The following is a 9,625-nucleotide window of genomic DNA, read 5'->3' as shown; positions in this document are numbered from 1 at the left end:
ATGTTCTATTTGCAGTCCCCCCTTGACATTTCTATGTATTCTGTTTCTTTTTATGTGCATAGGTTTTTTGAAAACATAGCTGAAATGATTTTGTCTTTATTTAATCCTACTTTCTTAGCATGAAATTTGTGGGTTGTTTTTGAAACTTTTTCTCTATTGTAAGTAAAGAACTGAGCAGTTTATGTTTACATAAGACTTCTTCCTATATTTAAGGTTTTTCCTGAGACTAGATTACCAATGGAATTATGGAGTCAATGATCATAGCATTTCATTACCTGGGGTTAACTGAAAGTACTGTTTAGTTAGATAGAACTTGTTTGACATAGAGGCTGTGAGGCTGATGAGTTTTCGAACGGGTATGTTGAGAATTGAATGAAGCATTATTAACTAAGACCAACAGGCAAAAACTTAAGAAGTTGTTTTTGTTCTCACTTTAAAAGCCCAGAATCATAGGTGTTTGTTTGCAGGTTTTACAATTAAAACACACAAGCCAAATTTGTGTTTTCTTTGTTCCAGCTGTTATTAATGTAACATTTTTCTAAATTCATGTTTTTCCCATACTTCAATTGTGCTTTCCTTCATCCCCTGCTCCCACTACCCATCCTCTTCCATATAAAGACACTGACATCTGTAGGGAGAAGCACCTTATTCAAGGCCATACAGCGGCTATGTGCACAGTCAGAATGAGAGCCACATTTCCTTGCTTCTGGGAAAATTTCCCCCTCTATACCATGATGCCTTGCTCCTTTACTTAGTGATAGCTAAGTTTGGGGAAAATGTTAAGTTCCATTTTTTAATGAATGAACAATCTGCCTTTCTCTGTATATTTGCTATTCTCAGCCTTAAACTTCAGTGATGTCTTTAAAGATCTTAAACCATTTTTTAAAGGTTTGCCTTCATTGGTTCTAATCCCATACTCTTGTGATAGTCATGGCTGCCCTAGCACTCAGGAGTGTCTTAAGAGGCAACCCCATCCCACATTAGCACCAAATTGTCATAGCCATGACGTAGAGCTGGTGTTGGGTTCAACTACACAAACTCCCATGACATGGAAGGGCCTCCTCTGTTACCAGTTTGCTCTGAAGGACATTGGGCAGGCAAGACAGCATGCCAGAGGATGGCTTTAGGCAGAGTTCTATGGGAATTATCTTGGCAGTCCCCACAGACTGCACAAAAGGACGTAGGAGTCACCTTGACTTTAGAAGCCATAAGGGACCACCCTCTTTTTAACAGTTCCCTGTGCATATAGCATCCTTGGGTTCTGGCTAGGGACAAGGCCCAGGAAGAAGTTGTACACTGCACTCTTGGAGCCCAAGCTGTGACTCCTAGCAGGTGTTTACATTCATTTGCAGCCTTCCTAGCTTGGACAGAGGATGCTTCGCTGAGCGTTTTACCAGAAGCAGTCTCTTGTCACACAGCTGGTGGTCTACCTTCATCAGGTTTCCAGGGGAACCAAGCTAGAAAGCTATCCAACGTCACTGCCAAATCTCAGAGGAGAAAGGGATTTGAAACACCTCAGTCATAACCTGTTGAATCTTGCATAATCATGGCCCAGTTTTTGTCATTGGCCTGCTTCCCTTTTCAGTTCCTTTTGTAAGGCCTCTTAGCTAATAGCTGCGGAAAATGTAGTAATACTGTCTTTAGTAAATTTTAAGGGTCAGATGGAAACATTTCTGTCTGGGTTAGGTGAAAGACAGCCAGGCGGTCCAAGTAGTTAATCTCCAAAGTTCCTTAATAAATGGATCTGAAAACGTTTTTCTCAACTCAAAACCAAGTGATGTTATAAATTTAGTGAACCTATGAAGTTAATGCAGAGTGCAAGCTTTTAAGGCTTGTGGCCCAAACTAGGCAATAACTAAAATTTTCATTTTCACACTTTTTATTTTGAAATGTTGTAACTATGACCAGTGTCATCGTTAGGCCTGCTAATTAACCATATTTCCTATATATTAATACTCTTTTCTGTACTCAGGGAGAACTGCTTGTATGACCAGTTGTGAGAAGGTACCAGTTTGAGATTGGAAGTGTCCAAGGATGGAGAAATTGATTCACGTATTATGTGCACAGAGTTACTTTTCTTGTTTGGTTAGGAGAAGATGGCCCAGGATCTCATCTGCACATGAAAAATCATGGATTGTGCTCTGAAGTTTAACTAGAGGATATACTTGTATTTGTGTTCCTCTCTTGTCTGATGTCAGATTTAGGTGTAGCCATGTCAAAAAGGATAGACCTGGTGTGCATGGTATTTTTGAGCAGTTTCTTTATAAAGGATCATGCTTCTTGATTATGGTTTTCAAATAATTTTATGTGTTAGTTGATTGTGTGACAACTCTGTTTGCCTTCCGTGGATATTTGATATACAGGTAGGCAATGACCAAATAGGATTTTTTTTCCAGATTTTCCAAGTACACCCATCTTAGACTGAATCAGTTTATTTTCCCTAGACCAAAGCTGTGGATTCTAGAGTAAAAGTAAAAAATTTAAAAGTAAAAGGTCAGTGGATAACAATCTCTTGCATTTGTCTATTTTTGCTTGTATTATCTGTGCTTTTAGAGTCACATCCCCAAAAATCGTTGCCCAGATGAATGTTATCAAGGTTTTCCCCTATGTTTTCTTCCAGTAGTTTTTACAGGTTCAGGCCTTACGATTAAGTCTAATCCATTTTGAGTTGATTATCATATGTGGAATGAGATAGGAGTCTAGTATCATTCTTCTGTATGTGAATATCCAGTTCCCCGAGCATCATTAATTGAAGAACGTTCCCTTTCCCCATTTTGTGTTCTTGGCACCTTTGTTGAAAATGAGTTAGCTGTAATGTGTAGATTTACTTCCGGGCTCTCTATTCTGTTCCATTGGTCTACATGTCTGTTTTTATACCAGTACCATGCTGTTTTGATTACTATAGCTTTGTAGTTGATTTTGAAATCAGAGAGTGTGATTTTATGAGTTTTCTATTTCTGTGCAAAATGTCATTGGAATTTTGATAGGGATTGTATTGATTCTATGGATTGCTTTGGGAAGTATGAACAGTTTGACAGTTTTAATTATTCAGTCCATGCACATGGGGTATCTATCCATTTATTTGTGTCTTCTTCAATTTCTTTCATTGGTATTTTACAGTTTTCAGTGTATAGACTTTTACCTTCTTGGTTCAATTTATTTCCAAGTACTTTTTGGCTATTGTAGATGTGATTGTTTTCTTGATATCTTTTTCACATAGTTCATTGTTAGCATATAGAAGTAGTACTGATTTTGTATGTTGATTTTGTATCCTGCAACTTTCCTGAGCTTATTTATTAGTTCTAACAGTTTTTGGTGGGATCTTTACAGTTTCAATATGTAAGATCATGTCATCTGTAAACAGAGACAGTTTAACTTCTTCCTTTCTGATTTGGATGCCTTTTATTTGTTTTACTTTACTAATTGCTTTATCTAGCACTTCTGCCACAATGTTGAATGGAAGTGGGGTGAATGGGCATCCTTGTCTTGTTCCTGATCTTAGAGGAAAAGCTTTCAGCTTTTCACTTGAACATAATGTTAGCTGTGGGCTTATTGAATATGGCCTCTATTGTGTTGAGATGCATTCCATCTTAATTTGTTGAGAATTTTAATGATGAAAGGATGTTGAATTTTGTCAGATGCCTTTTCCGCATTCATTGAGATGATCATAGGGTTTTGTCCTTCATTCTGTGAATGTGGTATATCATATTTGTTGATGTGCGTATGTTAAACCATCCTTGTCATCCCAGAGATAACCTCACTTGATAATGGTGTCAGTTTGCTAGTATTTTCTTGAGAAGGGTAATGCTGGCCTCATACAGTGAGTGTGGAAATATACTCTTCAGTATTTTTGGAAGAGTTTGAGACGGATTGGTTTTAGTTCTTTAAATGTTTGGTAGAATTCAGCCCATGAAATCATAAGGTCTGGAGCTTTCCTTTGATGGGAGACTTTGTTTTTTTAACTTGATGTGATCCTATTTGTCCATTTTTGCTTTGGTTGCCTGTACTTTTGGGGTATTGCTCAAGAAATTTGACTGCACTGTAGGTGTGTGGGTTTGTTTCTGGGTTCTCTATTCTACTCCCAATTATTGGTGTATGTGTCTGTTTTTTATGGCAGTGCCATGCTGTTTGGCTACTATAGCTCTGTAATATAATTTGAAGTCAGATAATGTTATTTTTCTAGGTTTGTTCTTTTTAGTTAGGATAGCTTTGGCTATTCTGGGTCTTTTGTGGTTCCATATAAATTTTAGGATTATTTTTTCTATTTCTATGAAGAATGTCATTGGTTTTTTTCTTTTTGATTTGAGTTCCTCATAGATTCTGGATATTAGTCTTGTTGGATGCATAATTCACTAATATTTTCTCTCATTCTGTAGGTTGTCTGTTTACTCTGTTGATTATTTCTTCTATGCAGATACTTTTTACTTAAGCTGCATTTGTCTATTTTTGTTTTTGCTGCATTTGATTTTGAAGTCTTAGTGATAAATTCTTTGCCTAGGCCAATATCCAGAAGAGTTTTTCCTAGGTTTTCTTTGAGGATTTTTATAGTTTCAGGTCTTACATTTAAGTCTTTAATCTATCTTGAGTTAATTTTTGTTTATGGTAAGAGAGAGGGCTTCATTTTCATTCTTCTGCATATGGTTAGCCATTTTCCATAGCACTTGTTGAAGATCAACTGGTTGTAGGCATGTGGCTTTATTTCTGGGTTCTCTATTCTGTTTTACTGATCTATGTGTCTATTTTTGTACCAGTAGCATGCTCATTTGGTTACTGTAGCCTTGTATAACTTGAAGTCAGGTAATGTGATGCCTCCAACTTTGTTCTTTTGCTTAGGATTGCTTTGGCTATTTAGGCTCTTTTTTGGTTGTATATGAATTTTAGGAGTCTTTCCTAATTCTGTGAAAAATGATGTTGGTAGTTTGATAAGAATTGCATTGAAACTGTGAATTGCTTTGGGCAGTATCGTCATTTTAATGATATTTATCCTGATCCATGAGCATGGGATGTTTTTTCATTTGTTTGTGTCTTCTCTGATTTCTTTCATCAGTGTTTTGTAGTTTCCTTGTAGAGATCGTTCACTTCCTTGCTTAAATGTATTCCTAGGTATTTAAATTTTCATTGGTGTTAGATTTTTAACCAATTTTCAACTTTACTGTAGCTATTGGTTGCAATACCAGAGTAAAATGGCTGTGCTGCCTTTTTTTTTATTTCGAGTCACACTGAGACACTGATACCAGTGATGCATTAAACAGTGTGGTGCACAGGCATCACCAGTATGCAATATATTTATGTAACAAACCTGCACGTGTACCCTCTGAACCTTTAAAAATAAAAATAAAAAGTGGACTGCAGTTGCCTTTTTCTTCTCCACTTGGTCCTCAGCCACCAGATCCCAAACTGATTCTGGGAGAAATCCAGGTAATTAGCAACTATAGGGAAATCTGATTACTCATACTAATGACCAAGGAAAGGGTCATTACTCTGGTTATTTGAGAGATGACCATGGTCTAGGACTTTCTCTTTTAACTTTTCTGGCTAGAGTTTGTGCAGGTCAGATGTTGGGGGAAGAAGGTCCAGAGAAAATAAATTTTATCCTAGGGAAGGAGTGGGCAAGTCCCAAAACAAAGATGACTCTGGAAGACAAAAGGCAAGCAGAGATGGGAGTCTGGCCCTGAAAATAGGTAGAGGCAGGAAAGCTGGAAACTAAGGACTGAGCCCCTTCCCTTTTTCTCTGGTCCCTACCACACCCGCCTCCTTATATATCCAATGGCACATCTCTCTACCCCAGCCCCTAACCTCCACCTGTCCCATTTCTCCTTGGTGAAAAGTTAGTTACATCAGGAATTTTTGAAAGTAGATGGGGCCCAAATTAGTTCTGGGAGAAATCCAGTAACCGTAGGGAAAACGGATTACTGATACTAATGACCAAGGAAAGGATCATTTAAAAAGCTGATAATAAGAATACACCTTCAAAAGTTTTTTTTTTTTTAAGGGAGAGGAATATGATCAGAGTACTGGGCAGCTCAAACTTTTCATGCATGACTACATATGTGATGAGACAAAATTATTCAGATTATTACTGAATAATGGCAAATAGATACCAGTATTTTAGTACTTAAAAGTGGCAGGCTGTACTGAATTACTGAACACTGCTTATGGCAATTATCAACCATATTAAATATTATAAACATGATTTAATATGACTTTTGTTAACCTGCCTACTTCAGGGAAGTCTTCCAACCCCAGAAAATATTTCTACAGAATTACAATTAGTATATGTGAAGTATTTCAGAGCAACATACATTTTAAAAAATGTTTTCAAAACTTCGGATGAGATGGCAATTGGATATTTTGGAAAATCAAGCAATCTTTGGGTCTTCTATTAAAGTGTAGAGCTTGCCAGCTTTCATTCTGTTGTGGGTTCCAAAGTGCCAGGTCACCTGAGAATTTGTGGTAGAAGTTCAAGTTGCTGTTTTCTTAAGGTAATTTTTCTTTTTCCTTTCATTTATTTATTTGCATTGGTAAAGGCTACCGTTTATGACAAAGATGAAATCTTCGTGAACATGTATCTGGTGGATAACATTATGTGAAAATGTATAAAGTGTTAGAAATGCAAGGAAAATGGACAGAAATATTAATAGGAGTCCTAATATATTAATCGCAGTCATTTACAGGTTAATTAGGCAAGACTGCTAGTAATGCTAATTTAATAAATGTTGGCACCTACAAACCCAGTTCTCAAAAATCATTTACAAAAAGTGAGCACATATTAAGCTAATAAAAAAGGCCAAATTTCCAAAAGTGCAAATCATCTGGGCCACATTTTCTGACTATAATGCAGATAAAATTGGAATGAATAATAGTTTAAATGAGAAAAATATGAAATATTTCAAAATTAAGCACTATGTTAAAGAACTTTTAGGTCAAAATAAAAGTATAATTACAAAATTATTTAGAATTTGGTGCAATGAGAACACTAAAAAGCTTAAGAACAGGGGATTCAGATTAAAATATAAGCCTTTGTTGCTAAACTCAAAAGAATAAAAAGCAAATCAAGTGACCAACACTAACATTTGCTGCCTCCATCATTAAAAGTAAGGATAATCTGTCTCTTAGGATAATACTGTGTGTCTTCTGTCTTAACTCTGTCGTATTTATGTGAATCCTTGTCATTACCAACCACTGCAGCTCCTTCCTAATTTCAGCCTCAAGTCATTCTGCTCCCTGACCACCACCTCCTACCTTTTCAGGTTTTCACTGCCCTGCACATCCTTACTTCTCTTCCTTTTGTGTTTCATTCTTTGTACATGTTGTCAATGTTCTTGTCATCCAGCTTTGCTATACTGACTTAGCTGAGTCACTGTCTTGGTTCAGACCAACTGTGCCAATTCCCAGGCAGCTTAATGTAACTAAAAAAGGTCACCACTGCAAGTCGCAAGAGGGCAGTGATGCTGTGCAGTGATCCATTCATTCCCTTACTCTACAAGATAGTTTCATACCCTCTCCTGGTCTCAAACCCTGACACTCCCTCTCTGGTTGTTGCTCACAGCTGATGTTCCTGCTTTCTAGCTGGCCAAGAAGACTGAAGCAACCAGAGGACTCTTCATGCACTCCACCCCACATCTACCCACCATCTGCCCATATTCATAAACCTTTGCTTCATCCTCATCTCAGCCCCCAGTCTTGCCCTAACCAAAGCATTATAAACATTTCCAGGGCAATGTATGGTGTATTTTTAACATTGCCTGGCGCAGCCTCCAGTTAGAGGAGCTCTGGCTTGGCAGTGCACATGTTGTTTCCTAAGTACCAATGACTTTTTCTGTTGAGTGCTCTGGCCACAAAATTGTATTGATTTTAAGTGATACACCCCAAACCTATTTTTCCCTTAGGCCTTGTTACTGTTAGTATATTAGTTTGCTAGAGCTGCTGTTACGAAGTATGATAAACAATAAACAGAAATTTATCACCTCATAGTTCTGGAGAATTGAAGTTTGAGGTCAAGTGTTCGCAGAGCCCTGCTCCCTCTGAAGGCTCTATGGAAAGATTTGTTCCAAGCCTCTCTCCTAACTTCTGGTAGTTCTTGGCTTGTGGTAGCAGAACTCCAATTTTCACCTGGTGTTTTTCCTGTGCGCACATTTCCCCTTTTTATAAAGACACCAGTCATTGGATTGGGGCCCACCTTACTCCAGTATGACCTCATTTTAACTAATGACATCTACAATTTGACTGCCCCACACCCCCACAATAGGATCACATTTACAGGTACTGAGGGCAAGGACTTTGACATCTTTGGGGGACACAATTCAACTTACGCAGATAAAATTGGAATGAATAATAGTTTAAATGAGAAAAATTGAAGCATTTCAAAATTAAGCACTATGTTAAAGAACTTTTAGGTCAGAATAAAAGTATAATTACAAAATTATTTAGAATTTAGAAATAATTTATTTCTAAATTATTTAGAATTTAGAATTACAAATTCTAAATAATTGAATTCATTCTTTGTACATGTTGAATTTTTATAATTCAACATATAATTCAAGAATACAAATAAGGTAATTCAAAATTACTTAGCTGCTGTGCAATTTTGCAGAATTTTAAAGTTTTAGGAGCACATGCATTGCATTATAGTACACAGTGGAACACTCTGTACTTTACTTTTTGTTTGCATTGATAAAGTGTCCCTGCAATCTTAAAGAGAAGAAAGGTTCTCCCATGAACTTGTCTCTCCTGAATCCTCAGTCTTTCTCCACTGAATCTTTCTTATCTTAAAAACAAAAAACAAACAACACCACCAAAACTCTCTTGGCCTGACATCCCCTCAAGCTGTCATCCTTACTTGTCTTCTTCACAGAAAATTCCTTGGAAGTATTCTGTACTCACTTTCCTTTTTTTCCTTCCTGTTCTAACCAGGGTTTTCTATGCTATACTCCACAGAAACTGCTCTTGTCAGGGTCTCCAGACATGCACATTGTGAGATCCAATGGTCAGTCTTCATCTTCATCTTATTAGATCTATCAGCAGCATTTGACACAGTTGATTGTTCTCTCCTTTTAACTCTGCCTCCTTGGTTTCTAGTATATTGCCTGGTTTTCCTCCCACCTCCCCGCCTGCTCCTTCTCAGTTTCATGTAGGAGTTCTATCTTCTATGACCTCTAAATTTTAGTGTTCCCAAAGGTTTACTCCTCAGACCTCTTTTCTGTGTATTTGAGGAACTCATCCGATCTCATGTAAATGATTGTCCTCCCTGCACTGATAATGCCCAGATTTTTATCTCCAGCTTGGACCTCTAAACCTCAGAATTTTAGACTCTCATTTCCTACTGCTTACTTGACATCTCCATATGTGAAACTTAATAGGCATCTCAAACTGAATGTGTTGAAAACTAAACTGATTCTTCCTCCTTCCTCCCCTCACCTCAAATCCCACCCATGCTCTTATACGTCATATTCAGTTCATCAGCAATTCCTGACTAAATTCATGGTGTATCCAAAATTTGACCACCTCTCATCACCTCTTCAGCTACCATCCTGGTCCAAGTCACCAACATCTCTCATGTGGATCACTGCAACAGCCTCCTGATTTGGCCTGCTTCCACAGTCGCTCCTCTTCAGTCTCTACAAGA

The sequence above is a fragment of the Macaca nemestrina genome, chromosome X, assembly GCF_043159975.1.
Source record: "Macaca nemestrina isolate mMacNem1 chromosome X, mMacNem.hap1, whole genome shotgun sequence".
Classification (NCBI taxonomy): Eukaryota; Metazoa; Chordata; class Mammalia; order Primates; family Cercopithecidae; genus Macaca; species Macaca nemestrina.
Note: the sequence above shows the minus strand (reverse complement) of the source record.